Raw genomic sequence first — 19,477 nt, forward strand, 5'->3', positions numbered from 1 at the left:
AGCGTGAAGGATTGATTTCATGATAATTTAGAGTTGCGGGATGAGGGAAAAAAACAGGGTGCAAATCAATAACAAAAAAAAATATAAAGTAAATAAATAAAAGGATAAGAGGAAAATGCTTGAATTGACGCTTAAAATGAATTTCGGTCTAGAAAAGCCACACTGCTTCGCAGGACGGGGTAGTTTAAAAGAATAAAGCGAAAGGAACATGGCGGGTGCGATCATACCAGCACTAATGCACCGGATCCCATCAGAACTCCGAAGTTAAGCGTGCTTGGGCGAGAGTAGTACTAGGATGGGTGACCCCCTGGGAAGTCCTTGTGTTGCACCCCTCTCTTTTTTGTTTCGAAATCCAAATTTCCTATTCGTTCTTTATCCTGTAGTAATTTAGCTCCGTCGGAACGATTGCTTAATATTTTGCTTCTTGTCGAAGCGTGAAGGAGGATCTGAAGGCGCGAGACAAATCAGGAACGGTACGGCTCGATCAAAGCCCGGATCGTCGCTCAAATTTGTCGGCGCAAATGTATCACCGCAACTAGGGGTGGCAATTTTCGACACGACCTGAAAACACGACACGAACCTAACACGAAATTAATGGGTTTGGGTTGAGGTTTCGGGAATTCGGGTTGGACCCAATGAACCCGAAAAGAAAACCGGTCGATTTCGGGTCAACCCGTGGTGACCTGATATGACCCGTTTACGAATTAAAAATAATTTAATAAACATAAAAATAATTTTATCTAACTAAACTAAGTTATTCTTTTTTTCAAAGGCATTAATTACTTAATCCTAAACGAATTTATTTAATTTGTGTGAAGTTGAAATTATTATACTTGGACAAATAATATATTATATTATTTTTCACTTTTGTATTGTTTTAATTTATTTTATATTTTGCTTGGGATAAAACACTTTTACGGTGTTTAATTTATTTTAGATTTGATTTGGAATCATTTATTTAAATTTTTATTACTTGATTATGTAATTAGTTTTGTGAGAAATTGATTTTATTAGAAATTACAGTGATAAATTAATAAATTAAAATTAAGTTTCGGGTCATTTCGGGTCGACCCGCCGCCCCGTAAACCTGAAATTTTCGGGTTCGGGTCAGCATACCTGACCCGTCACGGGTTGGCGGGTCGGGGTTCGGGTCAACAGATTTTCTGGCGGGTCTGTTGACCCGAACCCGACCCGCCAACCTGATTTGGACCCGAATTGCCACCCCTAACTGCAAGCGTGAAGGATTGATTTCATGATAATTTAGAGTTGCGGGATGAGGGAAAAAAACAGGGTGCAAATCAATAACAAAAAAAAATATAAAGTAAATAAATAAAAGGATAAGAGGAAAATGCTTGAATTGACGCTTAAAATGAATTTCGGTCTAGAAAAGCCACACTGCTTCGCAGGACGGGCTAGTTTAAAAGAATAAAGCGAAAGGAACATGGCGGGTGCGATCATACCAGCACTAATGCACCGGATCCCATCAGAACTCCGAAGTTAAGCGTGCTTGGGCGAGAGTAGTACTAGGATGGGTGACCCCCTGGGAAGTCCTCGTGTTGCACCCCTCTCTTTTTTGTTTCGAAATCCAAATTTCCTATTCGTTCTTTATCCTGTAGTAATTTAGCTCCGTCGGAACGATTGCTTAATATTTTGCTTCTTGTCGAAGCGTGAAGGAGGATCTGAAGGCGCGAGACAAATCAGGAACGGTACGGCTCGATCAAAGCCCGGATCGTCGCTCAAATTTGTCGGCGCAAATGTATCACCGCAACTAGGGGTGGCAATTTTCGACACGACCTGAAAACACGACACGAACCTAACACGAAATTAATGGGTTTGGGTTGAGGTTTCGGGAATTCGGGTCAGAATCGGGTTGGACCCGATGAACCCGAAAAGAAAACCGGTCGATTTCGGGTCAACCCGTGGTGACCTGATATGACCCGTTTACGAATTAAAAATAATTTAATAAACATAAAAATAATTTTATCTAACTAAACTAAGTTATTCTTTTTTTCAAAGGCATTAATTACTTAATCCTAAACGAATTTATTTAATTTGTGTGAAGTTGAAATTATTATACTTGGACAAATAATATATTATATTATTTTTCACTTTTGTATTGTTTTAATTTATTTTATATTTTGCTTGGGATAAAACACTTTTACGGTGTTTAATTTATTTTAGATTTGATTTGGAATCATTTATTTAAATTTTTATTACTTGATTATGTAATTAGTTTTGTGAGAAATTGATTTTATTAGAAATTACAGTGATAAATTAATAAATTAAAATTAAGTTTCGGGTCATTTCGGGTCGACCCGCCGCCCCGTAAACCTGAAATTTTCGGGTTCGGGTCAGCATACCTGACCCGTCACGGGTTGGCGGGTCGGGGTTCGGGTCAACAGATTTTCTGGCGGGTCTGTTGACCCGAACCCGACCCGCCAACCTGATTTGGACCCGAATTGCCACCCCTAACTGCAAGCGTGAAGGATTGATTTCATGATAATTTAGAGTTGCGGGATGAGGGAAAAAAACAGGGTGCAAATCAATAACAAAAAAAAATATAAAGTAAATAAATAAAAGGATAAGAGGAAAATGCTTGAATTGACGCTTAAAATGAATTTCGGTCTAGAAAAGCCACACTGCTTCGCAGGACGGGGTAGTTTAAAAGAATAACGCGAAAGGAACATGGCGGGTGCGATCATACCAGCACTAATGCACCGGATCCCATCAGAACTCCGAAGTTAAGCGTGCTTGGGCGAGAGTAGTACTAGGATGGGTGACCCCCTGGGAAGTCCTCGTGTTGCACCCCTCTCTTTTTTGTTTCGAAATCCAAATTTCCTATTCGTTCTTTATCCTGTAGTAATTTAGCTCCGTCGGAACGATTGCTTAATATTTTGCTTCTTGTCGAAGCGTGAAGGAGGATCTGAAGGCGCGAGACAAATCAGGAACGGTACGCCTCGATCAAAGCCCGGATCGTCGCTCAAATTTGTCGGCGCAAATGTATCACCGCAACTAGGGGTGGCAATTTTCGACACGACCTGAAAACACGACACGAACCTAACACGAAATTAATGGGTTTGGGTTGAGGTTTCGGGAATTCGGGTCAGAATCGGGTTGGACCCGATGAACCCGAAAAGAAAACCGGTCGATTTCGGGTCAACCCGTGGTGACCTGATATGACCCGATATGACCCGTTTACGAATTAAAAATAATTTAATAAACATAAAAATAATTTTATCTAACTAAACTAAGTTATTCTTTTTTTCAAAGGCATTAATTACTTAATCCTAAACGAATTTATTTAATTTGTGTGAAGTTGAAATTATTATACTTGGACAAATAATATATTATATTATTTTTCACTTTTGTATTGTTTTAATTTATTTTATATTTTGCTTGGGATAAAACACTTTTACGGTGTTTAATTTATTTTAGATTTGATTTGGAATCATTTATTTAAATTTTTATTACTTGATTATGTAATTAGTTTTGTGAGAAATTGATTTTATTAGAAATTACAGTGATAAATTAATAAATTAAAATTAAGTTTCGGGTCATTTCGGGTCGACCCGCCACCCCGTAAACCTGAAATTTTCGGGTTCGGGTCAGCATACCTGACCCGTCACGGGTTGGCGGGTCGGGGTTCGGGTCAACAGATTTTCTGGCGGGTCTGTTGACCCGAACCCGACCCGCCAACCTGATTTGGACCCGAATTGCCACCCCTAACTGCAAGCGTGAAGGATTGATTTCATGATAATTTAGAGTTGCGGGATGAGGGAAAAAAACAGGGTGCAAATCAATAACAAAAAAAAATATAAAGTAAATAAATAAAAGGATAAGAGGAAAATGCTTGAATTGACGTTTAAAATGAATTTCGGTCTAGAAAAGCCACACTGCTTCGCAGGACGGGGTAGTTTAAAAGAATAACGCGAAAGGAACATGGCGGGTGCGATCATACCAGCACTAATGCACCGGATCCCATCAGAACTCCGAAGTTAAGCGTGCTTGGGCGAGAGTAGTACTAGGATGGGTGACCCCCTGGGAAGTCCTCGTGTTGCACCCCTCTCTTTTTTGTTTCGAAATCCAAATTTCCTATTCGTTCTTTATCCTGTAGTAATTTAGCTCCGTCGGAACGATTGCTTAATATTTTGCTTCTTGTCGAAGCGTGAAGGAGGATCTGAAGGCGCGAGACAAATCAGGAACGGTACGGCTCGATCAAAGCCCGGATCGTCGCTCAAATTTGTCGGCGCAAATGTATCACCGCAACTAGGGGTGGCAATTTTCGACACGACCTGAAAACACGACACGAACCTAACACGAAATTAATGGGTTTGGGTTGAGGTTTCGGGAATTCGGGTTGGACCCAATGAACCCGAAAAGAAAACCGGTCGATTTCGGGTCAACCCGTGGTGACCTGATATGACCCGTTTACGAATTAAAAATAATTTAATAAACATAAAAATAATTTTATCTAACTAAACTAAGTTATTCTTTTTTTCAAAGGCATTAATTACTTAATCCTAAACGAATTTATTTAATTTGTGTGAAGTTGAAATTATTATACTTGGACAAATAATATATTATATTATTTTTCACTTTTGTATTGTTTTAATTTATTTTATATTTTGTTTGGGATAAAACACTTTTACGGTGTTTAATTTATTTTAGATTTGATTTGGAATCATTTATTTAAATTTTTATTACTTGATTATGTAATTAGTTTTGTGAGAAATTGATTTTATTAGAAATTACAGTGATAAATTAATAAATTAAAATTAAGTTTCGGGTCATTTCGGGTCGACCCGCCGCCCCGTAAACCTGAAATTTTCGGGTTCGGGTCAGCATACCTGACCCGTCACGGGTTGGCGGGTCGGGGTTCGGGTCAACAGATTTTCTGGCGGGTCTGTTGACCCGAACCCGACCCGCCAACCTGATTTGGACCCGAATTGCCACCCCTAACTGCAAGCGTGAAGGATTGATTTCATGATAATTTAGAGTTGCGGGATGAGGGAAAAAAACAGGGTGCAAATCAATAACAAAAAAAAATATAAAGTAAATAAATAAAAGGATAAGAGGAAAATGCTTGAATTGACGCTTAAAATGAATTTCGGTCTAGAAAAGCCACACTGCTTCGCAGGACGGGGTAGTTTAAAAGAATAAAGCGAAAGGAACATGGCGGGTGCGATCATACCAGCACTAATGCACCGGATCCCATCAGAACTCCGAAGTTAAGCGTGCTTGGGCGAGAGTAGTACTAGGATGGGTGACCCCCTGGGAAGTCCTCGTGTTGCACCCCTCTCTTTTTTGTTTCGAAATCCAAATTTCCTATTCGTTCTTTATCCTGTAGTAATTTAGCTCCGTCGGAACGATTGCTTAATATTTTGCTTCTTGTCGAAGCGTGAAGGAGGATCTGAAGGCGCGAGACAAATCAGGAACGGTACGGCTCGATCAAAGCCCGGATCGTCGCTCAAATTTGTCGGCGCAAATGTATCACCGCAACTAGGGGTGGCAATTTTCGACACGACCTGAAAACACGACACGAACATAACACGAAATTAATGGGTTTGGGTTGAGGTTTCGGGAATTCGGGTCAGAATCGGGTTGGACCCGATGAACCCGAAAAGAAAACCGGTCGATTTCGGGTCAACCCGTGGTGACCTGATATGACCCGTTTACGAATTAAAAATAATTTAATAAACATAAAAATAATTTTATCTAACTAAACTAAGTTATTCTTTTTTTCAAAGGCATTAATTACTTAATCCTAAACGAATTTATTTAATTTGTGTGAAGTTGAAATTATTATACTTGGACAAATAATATATTATATTATTTTTCACTTTTGTATTGTTTTAATTTATTTTATATTTTGCTTGGGATAAAACACTTTTACGGTGTTTAATTTATTTTAGATTTGATTTGGAATCATTTATTTAAATTTTTATTACTTGATTATGTAATTAGTTTTGTGAGAAATTGATTTTATTAGAAATTACAGTGATAAATTAATAAATTAAAATTAAGTTTCGGGTCATTTCGGGTCGACCCGCCGCCCCGTAAACCTGAAATTTTCGGGTTCGGGTCAGCATACCTGACCCGTCACGGGTTGGCGGGTCGGGGTTCGGGTCAACAGATTTTCTGGCGGGTCTGTTGACCCGAACCCGACCCGCCAACCTGATTTGGACCCGAATTGCCACCCCTAACTGCAAGCGTGAAGGATTGATTTCATGATAATTTAGAGTTGCGGGATGAGGGAAAAAAACAGGGTGCAAATCAATAACAAAAAAAAATATAAAGTAAATAAATAAAAGGATAAGAGGAAAATGCTTGAATTGACGCTTAAAATGAATTTCGGTCTAGAAAAGCCACACTGCTTCGCAGGACGGGGTAGTTTAAAAGAATAACGCGAAAGGAACATGGCGGGTGCGATCATACCAGCACTAATGCACCGGATCCCATCAGAACTCCGAAGTTAAGCGTGCTTGGGCGAGAGTAGTACTAGGATGGGTGACCCCCTGGGAAGTCCTCGTGTTGCACCCCTCTCTTTTTTGTTTCGAAATCCAAATTTCCTATTCGTTCTTTATCCTGTAGTAATTTAGCTCCGTCGGAACGATTGCTTAATATTTTGCTTCTTGTCGAAGCGTGAAGGAGGATCTGAAGGCGCGAGACAAATCAGGAACGGTACGCCTCGATCAAAGCCCGGATCGTCGCTCAAATTTGTCGGCGCAAATGTATCACCGCAACTAGGGGTGGCAATTTTCGACACGACCTGAAAACACGACACGAACCTAACACGAAATTAATGGGTTTGGGTTGAGGTTTCGGGAATTCGGGTCAGAATCGGGTTGGACCCGATGAACCCGAAAAGAAAACCGGTCGATTTCGGGTCAACCCGTGGTGACCTGATATGACCCGATATGACCCGTTTACGAATTAAAAATAATTTAATAAACATAAAAATAATTTTATCTAACTAAACTAAGTTATTCTTTTTTTCAAAGGCATTAATTACTTAATCCTAAACGAATTTATTTAATTTGTGTGAAGTTGAAATTATTATACTTGGACAAATAATATATTATATTATTTTTCACTTTTGTATTGTTTTAATTTATTTTATATTTTGCTTGGGATAAAACACTTTTACGGTGTTTAATTTATTTTAGATTTGATTTGGAATCATTTATTTAAATTTTTATTACTTGATTATGTAATTAGTTTTGTGAGAAATTGATTTTATTAGAAATTACAGTGATAAATTAATAAATTAAAATTAAGTTTCGGGTCATTTCGGGTCGACCCGCCACCCCGTAAACCTGAAATTTTCGGGTTCGGGTCAGCATACCTGACCCGTCACGGGTTGGCGGGTCGGGGTTCGGGTCAACAGATTTTCTGGCGGGTCTGTTGACCCGAACCCGACCCGCCAACCTGATTTGGACCCGAATTGCCACCCCTAACTGCAAGCGTGAAGGATTGATTTCATGATAATTTAGAGTTGCGGGATGAGGGAAAAAAACAGGGTGCAAATCCATAACAAAAAAAAATATAAAGTAAATAAATAAAAGGATAAGAGGAAAATGCTTGAATTGACGCTTAAAATGAATTTCGGTCTAGAAAAGCCACACTGCTTCGCAGGACGGGGTAGTTTAAAAGAATAAAGCGAAAGGAACATGGCGGGTGCGATCATACCAGCATTAATGCACCGGATCCCATCAGAACTCCGAAGTTAAGCGTGCTTGGGCGAGAGTAGTACTAGGATGGGTGACCCCCTGGGAAGTCCTCGTGTTGCACCCCTTTCTTTTTTGTTTCGAAATCCAAATTTCCTATTCGTTCTTTATCCTGTAGTAATTTAGCTCCGTCGGAACGATTGCTTAATATTTTGCTTCTTGTCAAAGCGTGAAAGAGGATCTGAAGGCGCGAGACAAATCAGGAACGGTACGGCTCGATCAAAGCCCGGATCGTCGCTCAAATTTGTCGGCGCAAATGTATCACCGCAACTAGGGGTGGCAATTTTCGACACGACACGAACCTAACACGAAATTAATGGGTTTGGGTTGAGGTTTCGGGAATTCGGGTCAGAATCGGGTTGGACCCGATGAACCCGAAAAGAAAACCGGTCGATTTCGGGCCAACCCGTGGTGACCTGATATGACCCGATATGACCCGTTTACGAATTAAAAATAATTTAATAAACATAAAAATAATTTTATCTAACTAAACTAAGTTATTCTTTTTTTCAAAGGCATTAATTACTTAATCCTAAACGAATTTATTTAATTTGTGTGAAGTTGAAATTATTATACTTGGACAAATAATATATTATATTATTTTTCACTTTTGTATTGTTTTAATTTATTTTATATTTTGCTTGGGATAAAACACTTTTACGGTGTTTAATTTATTTTAGATTTGATTTGGAATCATTTATTTAAATTTTTATTACTTGATTATGTAATTAGTTTTGTGAGAAATTGATTTTATTAGAAATTACAGTGATAAATTAATAAATTAAAATTAAGTTTCGGGTCATTTCGGGTCGACCCGCCGCCCCGTAAACCTGAAATTTTCGGGTTCGGGTCAGCATACCTGACCCGTCACGGGTTGGCGGGTCGGGGTTCGGGTCAACAGATTTTCTGGCGGGTCTGTTGACCCGAACCCGACCCGCCAACCTGATTTGGACCCGAATTGCCACCCCTAACTGCAAGCGTGAAGGATTGATTTCATGATAATTTAGAGTTGCGGGATGAGGGAAAAAAACAGGGTGCAAATCAATAACAAAAAAAAATATAAAGTAAATAAATAAAAGGATAAGAGGAAAATGCTTGAATTGACGCTTAAAATGAATTTCGGTCTAGAAAAGCCACACTGCTTCGCAGGACGGGGTAGTTTAAAAGAATAAAGCGAAAGGAACATGGCGGGTGCGATCATACCAGCACTAATGCACCGGATCCCATCAGAACTCCGAAGTTAAGCGTGCTTGGGCGAGAGTAGTACTAGGATGGGTGACCCCCTGGGAAGTCCTCGTGTTGCACCCCTCTCTTTTTTGTTTCGAAATCCAAATTTCCTATTCGTTCTTTATCCTGTAGTAATTTAGCTCCGTCGGAACGATTGCTTAATATTTTGCTTCTTGTCGAAGCGTGAAGGAGGATCTGAAGGCGCGAGACAAATCAGGAACGGTACGGCTCGATCAAAGCCCGGATCGTCGCTCAAATTTGTCGGCGCAAATGTATCACCGCAACTAGGGGTGGCAATTTTCGACACGACCTGAAAACACGACACGAACCTAACACGAAATTAATGTGTTTGGGTTGAGGTTTCGGGAATTCGGGTTGGACCCAATGAACCCGAAAAGAAAACCGGTCGATTTCGGGTCAACCCGTGGTGACCTGATATGACCCGTTTACGAATTAAAAATAATTTAATAAACATAAAAATAATTTTATCTAACTAAACTAAGTTATTCTTTTTTTCAAAGGCATTAATTACTTAATCCTAAACGAATTTATTTAATTTGTGTGAAGTTGAAATTATTATACTTGGACAAATAATATATTATATTATTTTTCACTTTTGTATTGTTTTAATTTATTTTATATTTTGCTTGGGATAAAACACTTTTACGGTGTTTAATTTATTTTAGATTTGATTTGGAATCATTTATTTAAATTTTTATTACTTGATTATGTAATTAGTTTTGTGAGAAATTGATTTTATTAGAAATTACAGTGATAAATTAATAAATTAAAATTAAGTTTCGGGTCATTTCGGGTCGACCCGCCGCCCCGTAAACCTGAAATTTTCGGGTTCGGGTCAGCATACCTGACCCGTCACGGGTTGGCGGGTCGGGGTTCGGGTCAACAGATTTTCTGGCGGGTCTGTTGACCCGAACCCGACCCGCCAACCTGATTTGGACCCGAATTGCCACCCCTAACTGCAAGCGTGAAGGATTGATTTCATGATAATTTAGAGTTGCGGGATGAGGGAAAAAAACAGGGTGCAAATCCATAACAAAAAAAAATATAAAGTAAATAAATAAAAGGATAAGAGGAAAATGCTTGAATTGACGCTTAAAATGAATTTCGGTCTAGAAAAGCCACACTGCTTCGCAGGACGGGGTAGTTTAAAAGAATAACGCGAAAGGAACATGGCGGGTGCGATCATACCAGCACTAATGCACCGGATCCCATCAGAACTCCGAAGTTAAGCGTGCTTGGGCGAGAGTAGTACTAGGATGGGTGACCCCCTGGGAAGTCCTCGTGTTGCACCCCTCTCTTTTTTGTTTCGAAATCCAAATTTCCTATTCGTTCTTTATCCTGTAGTAATTTAGCTCCGTCGGAACGATTGCTTAATATTTTGCTTCTTGTCGAAGCGTGAAGGAGGATCTGAAGGCGCGAGACAAATCAGGAACGGTACGGCTCGATCAAAGCCCGGATCGTCGCTCAAATTTGTCGGCGCAAATGTATCACCGCAACTAGGGGTGGCAATTTTCGACACGACACGAACCTAACACGAAATTAATGGGTTTGGGTTGAGGTTTCGGGAATTCGGGTCAGAATCGGGTTGGACCCGATGAACCCGAAAAGAAAACCGGTCGATTTCGGGTCAACCCGTGGTGACCTGATATGACCCGTTTACGAATTAAAAATAATTTAATAAACATAAAAATAATTTTATCTAACTAAACTAAGTTATTCTTTTTTTCAAAGGCATTAATTACTTAATCCTAAACGAATTTATTTAATTTGTGTGAAGTTGAAATTATTATACTTGGACAAATAATATATTATATTATTTTTCACTTTTGTATTGTTTTAATTTATTTTATATTTTGCTTGGGATAAAACACTTTTACGGTGTTTAATTTATTTTAGATTTGATTTGGAATCATTTATTTAAATTTTTATTACTTGATTATGTAATTAGTTTTGTGAGAAATTGATTTTATTAGAAATTACAGTGATAAATTAATAAATTAAAATTAAGTTTCGGGTCATTTCGGGTCGACCCGCCGCCCCGTAAACCTGAAATTTTCGGGTTCGGGTCAGCATACCTGACCCGTCACGGGTTGGCGGGTCGGGGTTCGGGTCAACAGATTTTCTGGCGGGTCTGTTGACCCGAACCCGACCCGCCAACCTGATTTGGACCCGAATTGCCACCCCTAACTGCAAGCGTGAAGGATTGATTTCATGATAATTTAGAGTTGCGGGATGAGGGAAAAAAACAGGGTGCAAATCAATAACAAAAAAAAATATAAAGTAAATAAATAAAAGGATAAGAGGAAAATGCTTGAATTGACGCTTAAAATGAATTTCGGTCTAGAAAAGCCACACTGCTTCGCAGGACGGGGTAGTTTAAAAGAATAAAGCGAAAGGAACATGGCGGGTGCGATCATACCAGCACTAATGCACCGGATCCCATCAGAACTCCGAAGTTAAGCGTGCTTGGGCGAGAGTAGTACTAGGATGGGTGACCCCCTGGGAAGTCCTCGTGTTGCACCCCTCTCTTTTTTGTTTCGAAATCCAAATTTCCTATTCGTTCTTTATCCTGTAGTAATTTAGCTCCGTCGGAACGATTGCTTAATATTTTGCTTCTTGTCGAAGCGTGAAGGAGGATCTGAAGGCGCGAGACAAATCAGGAACGGTACGGCTCGATCAAAGCCCGGATCGTCGCTCAAATTTGTCGGCGCAAATGTATCACCGCAACTAGGGGTGGCAATTTTCGACACGACACGAACCTAACACGAAATTAATGGGTTTGGGTTGAGGTTTCGGGAATTCGGGTCAGAATCGGGTTGGACCCGATGAACCCGAAAAGAAAACCGGTCGATTTCGGGTCAACCCGTGGTGACCTGATATGACCCGTTTACGAATTAAAAATAATTTAATAAACATAAAAATAATTTTATCTAACTAAACTAAGTTATTCTTTTTTTCAAAGGCATTAATTACTTAATCCTAAACGAATTTATTTAATTTGTGTGAAGTTGAAATTATTATACTTGGACAAATAATATATTATATTATTTTTCACTTTTGTATTGTTTTAATTTATTTTATATTTTGCTTGGGATAAAACACTTTTACGGTGTTTAATTTATTTTAGATTTGATTTGGAATCATTTATTTAAATTTTTATTACTTGATTATGTAATTAGTTTTGTGAGAAATTGATTTTATTAGAAATTACAGTGATAAATTAATAAATTAAAATTAAGTTTCGGGTCATTTCGGGTCGACCCGCCGCCCCGTAAACCTGAAATTTTCGGGTTCGGGTCAGCATACCTGACCCGTCACGGGTTGGCGGGTCGGGGTTCGGGTCAACAGATTTTCTGGCGGGTCTGTTGACCCGAACCCGACCCGCCAACCTGATTTGGACCCGAATTGCCACCCCTAACTGCAAGCGTGAAGGATTGATTTCATGATAATTTAGAGTTGCGGGATGAGGGAAAAAAACAGGGTGCAAATCAATAACAAAAAAAAATATAAAGTAAATAAATAAAAGGATAAGAGGAAAATGCTTGAATTGACGCTTAAAATGAATTTCGGTCTAGAAAAGCCACACTGCTTCGCAGGACGGGGTAGTTTAAAAGAATAAAGCGAAAGGAACATGGCGGGTGCGATCATACCAGCACTAATGCACCGGATCCCATCAGAACTCCGAAGTTAAGCGTGCTTGGGCGAGAGTAGTACTAGGATGGGTGACCCCCTGGGAAGTCCTCGTGTTGCACCCCTCTCTTTTTTGTTTCGAAATCCAAATTTCCTATTCGTTCTTTATCCTGTAGTAATTTAGCTCCGTCGGAACGATTGCTTAATATTTTGCTTCTTGTCGAAGCGTGAAGGAGGATCTGAAGGCGCGAGACAAATCAGGAACGGTACGGCTCGATCAAAGCCCGGATCGTCGCTCAAATTTGTCGGCGCAAATGTATCACCGCAACTAGGGGTGGCAATTTTCGACACGACCTGAAAACACGACACGAACCTAACACGAAATTAATGGGTTTGGGTTGAGGTTTCGGGAATTCGGGTCAGAATCGGGTTGGACCCGATGAACCCGAAAAGAAAACCGGTCGATTTCGGGTCAACCCGTGGTGACCTGATATGACCCGTTTACGAATTAAAAATAATTTAATAAACATAAAAATAATTTTATCTAACTAAACTAAGTTATTCTTTTTTTCAAAGGCATTAATTACTTAATCCTAAACGAATTTATTTAATTTGTGTGAAGTTGAAATTATTATACTTGGACAAATAATATATTATATTATTTTTCACTTTTGTATTGTTTTAATTTATTTTATATTTTGCTTGGGATAAAACACTTTTACGGTGTTTAATTTATTTTAGATTTGATTTGGAATCATTTATTTAAATTTTTATTACTTGATTATGTAATTAGTTTTGTGAGAAATTGATTTTATTAGAAATTACAGTGATAAATTAATAAATTAAAATTAAGTTTCGGGTCATTTCGGGTCGACCCGCCGCCCCGTAAACCTGAAATTTTCGGGTTCGGGTCAGCATACCTGACCCGTCACGGGTTGGCGGGTCGGGGTTCGGGTCAACAGATTTTCTGGCGGGTCTGTTGACCCGAACCCGACCCGCCAACCTGATTTGGACCCGAATTGCCACCCCTAACTGCAAGCGTGAAGGATTGATTTCATGATAATTTAGAGTTGCGGGATGAGGGAAAAAAACAGGGTGCAAATCCATAACAAAAAAAAATATAAAGTAAATAAATAAAAGGATAAGAGGAAAATGCTTGAATTGACGCTTAAAATGAATTTCGGTCTAGAAAAGCCACACTGCTTCGCAGGACGGGGTAGTTTAAAAGAATAACGCGAAAGGAACATGGCGGGTGCGATCATACCAGCACTAATGCACCGGATCCCATCAGAACTCCGAAGTTAAGCGTGCTTGGGCGAGAGTAGTACTAGGATGGGTGACCCCCTGGGAAGTCCTCGTGTTGCACCCCTCTCTTTTTTGTTTCGAAATCCAAATTTCCTATTCGTTCTTTATCCTGTAGTAATTTAGCTCCGTCGGAACGATTGCTTAATATTTTGCTTCTTGTCGAAGCGTGAAGGAGGATCTGAAGGCGCGAGACAAATCAGGAACGGTACGGCTCGATCAAAGCCCGGATCGTCGCTCAAATTTGTCGGCGCAAATGTATCACCGCAACTAGGGGTGGCAATTTTCGACACGACACGAACCTAACACGAAATTAATGGGTTTGGGTTGAGGTTTCGGGAATTCGGGTCAGAATCGGGTTGGACCCGATGAACCCGAAAAGAAAACCGGTCGATTTCGGGTCAACCCGTGGTGACCTGATATGACCCGTTTACGAATTAAAAATAATTTAATAAACATAAAAATAATTTTATCTAACTAAACTAAGTTATTCTTTTTTTCAAAGGCATTAATTACTTAATCCTAAACGAATTTATTTAATTTGTGTGAAGTTGAAATTATTATACTTGGACAAATAATATATTATATTATTTTTCACTTTTGTATTGTTTTAATTTATTTTATATTTTGCTTGGGATAAAACACTTTTACGGTGTTTAATTTATTTTAGATTTGATTTGGAATCATTTATTTAAATTTTTATTACTTGATTATGTAATTAGTTTTGTGAGAAATTGATTTTATTAGAAATTACAGTGATAAATTAATAAATTAAAATTAAGTTTCGGGTCATTTCGGGTCGACCCGCCGCCCCGTAAACCTGAAATTTTCGGGTTCGGGTCAGCATACCTGACCCGTCACGGGTTGGCGGGTCGGGGTTCGGGTCAACAGATTTTCTGGCGGGTCTGTTGACCCGAACCCGACCCGCCAACCTGATTTGGACCCGAATTGCCACCCCTAACTGCAAGCGTGAAGGATTGATTTCATGATAATTTAGAGTTGCGGGATGAGGGAAAAAAACAGGGTGCAAATCAATAACAAAAAAAAATATAAAGTAAATAAATAAAAGGATAAGAGGAAAATGCTTGAATTGACGCTTAAAATGAATTTCGGTCTAGAAAAGCCACACTGCTTCGCAGGACGGGGTAGTTTAAAAGAATAAAGCGAAAGGAACATGGCGGGTGCGATCATACCAGCACTAATGCACCGGATCCCATCAGAACTCCGAAGTTAAGCGTGCTTGGGCGAGAGTAGTACTAGGATGGGTGACCCCCTGGGAAGTCCTCGTGTTGCACCCCTCTCTTTTTTGTTTCGAAATCCAAATTTCCTATTCGTTCTTTATCCTGTAGTAATTTAGCTCCGTCGGAACGATTGCTTAATATTTTGCTTCTTGTCGAAGCGTGAAGGAGGATCTGAAGGCGCGAGACAAATCAGGAACGGTACGGCTCGATCAAAGCCCGGATCGTCGCTCAAATTTGTCGGCGCAAATGTATCACCGCAACTAGGGGTGGCAATTTTCGACACGACCTGAAAACACGACACGAACCTAACACGAAATTAATGGGTTTGGGTTGAGGTTTCGGGAATTCGGGTCAGAATCGGGTTGGACCCGATGAACCCGAAAAGAAAACCGGTCGATTTCGGGTCAACCCGTGGTGACCTGATATGACCCGTTTACGAATTAAAAATAATTTAATAAACATAAAAATAATTTTATCTAACTAAACTAAGTTATTCTTTTTTTCAAAGGCATTAATTACTTAATCCTAAACGAATTTATTTAATTTGTGTGAAGTTGAAATTATTATACTTGGACAAATAATATATTATATTATTTTTCACTTTTGTATTGTTTTAATTTATTTTATATTTTGCTTGGGATAAAACACTTTTACGGTGTTTAATTTATTTTAGATTTGATTTGGAATCATTTATTTAAATTTTTATTACTTGATTATGTAATTAGTTTTGTGAGAAATTGATTTTATTAGAAATTACAGTGATAAATTAATAAATTAAAATTAAGTTTCGGGTCATTTCGGGTCGACCCGCCGCCCCGTAAACCTGAAATTTTCGGGTTCGGGTCAGCATACCTGACCCGTCACGGGTTGGCGGGTCGGGGTTCGGGTCAACAGATTTTCTGGCGGGTCTGTTGACCCGAACCCGACCCGCCAACCTGATTTGGACCCGAATTGCCACCCCTAACTGCAAGCGTGAAGGATTGATTTCATGATAATTTAGAGTTGCGGGATGAGGGAAAAAAACAGGGTGCAAATCCATAACAAAAAAAAATATAAAGTAAATAAATAAAAGGATAAGAGGAAAATGCTTGAATTGACGCTTAAAATGAATTTCGGTCTAGAAAAGCCACACTGCTTCGCAGGACGGGGTAGTTTAAAAGAATAACGCGAAAGGAACATGGCGGGTGCGATCATACCAGCACTAATGCACCGGATCCCATCAGAACTCCGAAGTTAAGCGTGCTTGGGCGAGAGTAGTACTAGGATGGGTGACCCCCTGGGAAGTCCTCGTGTTGCACCCCTCTCTTTTTTGTTTCGAAATCCAAATTTCCTATTCGTTCTTTATCCTGTAGTAATTTAGCTCCGTCGGAACGATTGCTTAATATTTTGCTTCTTGTCGAAGCGTGAAGGAGGATCTGAAGGCGCGAGACAAATCAGGAACGGTACGGCTCGATCAAAGCCCGGATCGTCGCTCAAATTTGTCGGCGCAAATGTATCACCGCAACTAGGGGTGGCAATTTTCGACACGACACGAACCTAACACGAAATTAATGGGTTTGGGTTGAGGTTTCGGGAATTCGGGTCAGAATCGGGTTGGACCCGATGAACCCGAAAAGAAAACCGGTCGATTTCGGGTCAACCCGTGGTGACCTGATATGACCCGTTTACGAATTAAAAATAATTTAATAAACATAAAAATAATTTTATCTAACTAAACTAAGTTATTCTTTTTTTCAAAGGCATTAATTACTTAATCCTAAACGAATTTATTTAATTTGTGTGAAGTTGAAATTATTATACTTGGACAAATAATATATTATATTATTTTTCACTTTTGTATTGTTTTAATTTATTTTATATTTTGCTTGGGATAAAACACTTTTACGGTGTTTAATTTATTTTAGATTTGATTTGGAATCATTTATTTAAATTTTTATTACTTGATTATGTAATTAGTTTTGTGAGAAATTGATTTTATTAGAAATTACAGTGATAAATTAATAAATTAAAATTAAGTTTCGGGTCATTTCGGGTCGACCCGCCGCCCCGTAAACCTGAAATTTTCGGGTTCGGGTCAGCATACCTGACCCGTCACGGGTTGGCGGGTCGGGGTTCGGGTCAACAGATTTTCTGGCGGGTCTGTTGACCCGAACCCGACCCGCCAACCTGATTTGGACCCGAATTGCCACCCCTAACTGCAAGCGTGAAGGATTGATTTCATGATAATTTAGAGTTGCGGGATGAGGGAAAAAAACAGGGTGCAAATCAATAACAAAAAAAAATATAAAGTAAATAAATAAAAGGATAAGAGGAAAATGCTTGAATTGACGCTTAAAATGAATTTCGGTCTAGAAAAGCCACACTGCTTCGCAGGACGGGGTAGTTTAAAAGAATAAAGCGAAAGGAACATGGCGGGTGCGATCATACCAGCACTAATGCACCGGATCCCATCAGAACTCCGAAGTTAAGCGTGCTTGGGCGAGAGTAGTACTAGGATGGGTGACCCCCTGGGAAGTCCTCGTGTTGCACCCCTCTCTTTTTTGTTTCGAAATCCAAATTTCCTATTCGTTCTTTATCCTGTAGTAATTTAGCTCCGTCGGAACGATTGCTTAATATTTTGCTTCTTGTCGAAGCGTGAAGGAGGATCTGAAGGCGCGAGACAAATCAGGAACGGTACGGCTCGATCAAAGCCCGGATCGTCGCTCAAATTTGTCGGCGCAAATGTATCACCGCAACTAGGGGTGGCAATTTTCGACACGACACGAACCTAACACGAAATTAATGGGTTTGGGTTGAGGTTTCGGGAATTCGGGTCAGAATCGGGTTGGACCCGATGAACCCGAAAAGAAAACCGGTCGATTTCGGGTCAACCCGTGGTGACCTGATATGACCCGTTTACGAATTAAAAATAATTTAATAAACATAAAAATAATTTTATCTAACTAAACTAAGTTATTCTTTTTTTCAAAGGCATTAATTACTTAATCCTAAACGAATTTATTTAATTTGTGTGAAGTTGAAATTATTATACTTGGACAAATAATATATTATATTATTTTTCACTTTTGTATTGTTTTAATTTATTTTATATTTTGCTTGGGATAAAACACTTTTACGGTGTTTAATTTATTTTAGATTTGATTTGGAATCATTTATTTAAATTTTTATTACTTGATTATGTAATTAGTTTTGTGAGAAATTGATTTTATTAGAAATTACAGTGATAAATTAATAAATTAAAATTAAGTTTCGGGTCATTTCGGGTCGACCCGCCGCCCCGTAAACCTGAAATTTTCGGGTTCGGGTCAGCATACCTGACCCGTCACGGGTTGGCGGGTCGGGGTTCGGGTCAACAGATTTTCTGGCGGGTCTGTTGACCCGAACCCGACCCGCCAACCTGATTTGGACCCGAATTGCCACCCCTAACTGCAAGCGTGAAGGATTGATTTCATGATAATTTAGAGTTGCGGGATGAGGGAAAAAAACAGGGTGCAAATCAATAACAAAAAAAAATATAAAGTAAATAAATAAAAGGATAAGAGGAAAATGCTTGAATTGACGCTTAAAATGAATTTCGGTCTAGAAAAGCCACACTGCTTCGCAGGACGGGGTAGTTTAAAAGAATAAAGCGAAAGGAACATGGCGGGTGCGATCATACCAGCACTAATGCACCGGATCCCATCAGAACTCCGAAGTTAAGCGTGCTTGGGCGAGAGTAGTACTAGGATGGGTGACCCCCTGGGAAGTCCTCGTGTTGCACCCCTCTCTTTTTTGTTTCGAAATCCAAATTTCCTATTCGTTCTTTATCCTGTAGTAATTTAGCTCCGTCGGAACGATTGCTTAATATTTTGCTTCTTGTCGAAGCGTGAAGGAGGATCTGAAGGCGCGAGACAAATCAGGAACGGTACGGCTCGATCAAAGCCCGGATCGTCGCTCAAATTTGTCGGCGCAAATGTATCACCGCAACTAGGGGTGGCAATTTTCGACACGACCTGAAAACACGACACGAACCTAACACGAAATTAATGGGTTTGGGTTGAGGTTTCGGGAATTCGGGTCAGAATCGGGTTGGACCCGATGAACCCGAAAAGAAAACCGGTCGATTTCGGGTCAACCCGTGGTGACCTGATATGACCCGTTTACGAATTAAAAATAATTTAATAAACATAAAAATAATTTTATCTAACTAAACTAAGTTATTCTTTTTTTCAAAGGCATTAATTACTTAATCCTAAACGAATTTATTTAATTTGTGTGAAGTTGAAATTATTATACTTGGACAAATAATATATTATATTATTTTTCACTTTTGTATTGTTTTAATTTATT

At 39.3% G+C, this 19,477-nt stretch overlaps 16 non-coding genes across 16 annotated transcripts; all 16 read left to right on the forward strand.

Moving 5' to 3' along the window:
* The first annotated feature begins 213 nt into the window (after positions 1-213).
* Positions 214-332, forward strand: LOC140030101 (5S ribosomal RNA). The gene has a single exon (XR_011834015.1). It is a non-coding gene; the product is annotated as a 5S ribosomal RNA (ribosomal RNA).
* Positions 333-1,446: 1,114 nt separating this feature from the next.
* Positions 1,447-1,565, forward strand: LOC140028892 (5S ribosomal RNA). Its single transcript, XR_011832797.1, has one exon. It is a non-coding gene; the product is annotated as a 5S ribosomal RNA (ribosomal RNA).
* Positions 1,566-2,690: 1,125 nt separating this feature from the next.
* LOC140028893 (5S ribosomal RNA) lies at positions 2,691-2,809 on the forward strand. The gene has a single exon (XR_011832798.1). It is a non-coding gene; the product is annotated as a 5S ribosomal RNA (ribosomal RNA).
* A 1,135-nt stretch (positions 2,810-3,944) lies between these two features.
* On the forward strand, positions 3,945-4,063 carry LOC140028894 (5S ribosomal RNA). Its single transcript, XR_011832799.1, has one exon. It is a non-coding gene; the product is annotated as a 5S ribosomal RNA (ribosomal RNA).
* A 1,114-nt stretch (positions 4,064-5,177) lies between these two features.
* On the forward strand, positions 5,178-5,296 carry LOC140028896 (5S ribosomal RNA). Its single transcript, XR_011832801.1, has one exon. It is a non-coding gene; the product is annotated as a 5S ribosomal RNA (ribosomal RNA).
* Positions 5,297-6,421: 1,125 nt separating this feature from the next.
* Positions 6,422-6,540, forward strand: LOC140028897 (5S ribosomal RNA). Its single transcript, XR_011832802.1, has one exon. It is a non-coding gene; the product is annotated as a 5S ribosomal RNA (ribosomal RNA).
* Positions 6,541-7,675: 1,135 nt separating this feature from the next.
* Positions 7,676-7,794, forward strand: LOC140030350 (5S ribosomal RNA). Its single transcript, XR_011834265.1, has one exon. It is a non-coding gene; the product is annotated as a 5S ribosomal RNA (ribosomal RNA).
* Positions 7,795-8,916: 1,122 nt separating this feature from the next.
* LOC140028898 (5S ribosomal RNA) lies at positions 8,917-9,035 on the forward strand. The gene has a single exon (XR_011832803.1). It is a non-coding gene; the product is annotated as a 5S ribosomal RNA (ribosomal RNA).
* A 1,114-nt stretch (positions 9,036-10,149) lies between these two features.
* On the forward strand, positions 10,150-10,268 carry LOC140028899 (5S ribosomal RNA). Its single transcript, XR_011832804.1, has one exon. It is a non-coding gene; the product is annotated as a 5S ribosomal RNA (ribosomal RNA).
* Positions 10,269-11,380: 1,112 nt separating this feature from the next.
* Positions 11,381-11,499, forward strand: LOC140028900 (5S ribosomal RNA). The gene has a single exon (XR_011832805.1). It is a non-coding gene; the product is annotated as a 5S ribosomal RNA (ribosomal RNA).
* A 1,112-nt stretch (positions 11,500-12,611) lies between these two features.
* LOC140028902 (5S ribosomal RNA) lies at positions 12,612-12,730 on the forward strand. Its single transcript, XR_011832807.1, has one exon. It is a non-coding gene; the product is annotated as a 5S ribosomal RNA (ribosomal RNA).
* Positions 12,731-13,855: 1,125 nt separating this feature from the next.
* On the forward strand, positions 13,856-13,974 carry LOC140028903 (5S ribosomal RNA). The gene has a single exon (XR_011832808.1). It is a non-coding gene; the product is annotated as a 5S ribosomal RNA (ribosomal RNA).
* A 1,112-nt stretch (positions 13,975-15,086) lies between these two features.
* LOC140028904 (5S ribosomal RNA) lies at positions 15,087-15,205 on the forward strand. The gene has a single exon (XR_011832809.1). It is a non-coding gene; the product is annotated as a 5S ribosomal RNA (ribosomal RNA).
* Positions 15,206-16,330: 1,125 nt separating this feature from the next.
* LOC140028905 (5S ribosomal RNA) lies at positions 16,331-16,449 on the forward strand. The gene has a single exon (XR_011832810.1). It is a non-coding gene; the product is annotated as a 5S ribosomal RNA (ribosomal RNA).
* A 1,112-nt stretch (positions 16,450-17,561) lies between these two features.
* Positions 17,562-17,680, forward strand: LOC140028906 (5S ribosomal RNA). The gene has a single exon (XR_011832811.1). It is a non-coding gene; the product is annotated as a 5S ribosomal RNA (ribosomal RNA).
* A 1,112-nt stretch (positions 17,681-18,792) lies between these two features.
* LOC140028908 (5S ribosomal RNA) lies at positions 18,793-18,911 on the forward strand. The gene has a single exon (XR_011832813.1). It is a non-coding gene; the product is annotated as a 5S ribosomal RNA (ribosomal RNA).
* The last annotated feature ends 566 nt before the right edge of the window (positions 18,912-19,477 follow it).

This window comes from Coffea arabica, chromosome 11e (assembly GCF_036785885.1).
Source record: "Coffea arabica cultivar ET-39 chromosome 11e, Coffea Arabica ET-39 HiFi, whole genome shotgun sequence".
Classification (NCBI taxonomy): Eukaryota; Viridiplantae; Streptophyta; class Magnoliopsida; order Gentianales; family Rubiaceae; genus Coffea; species Coffea arabica.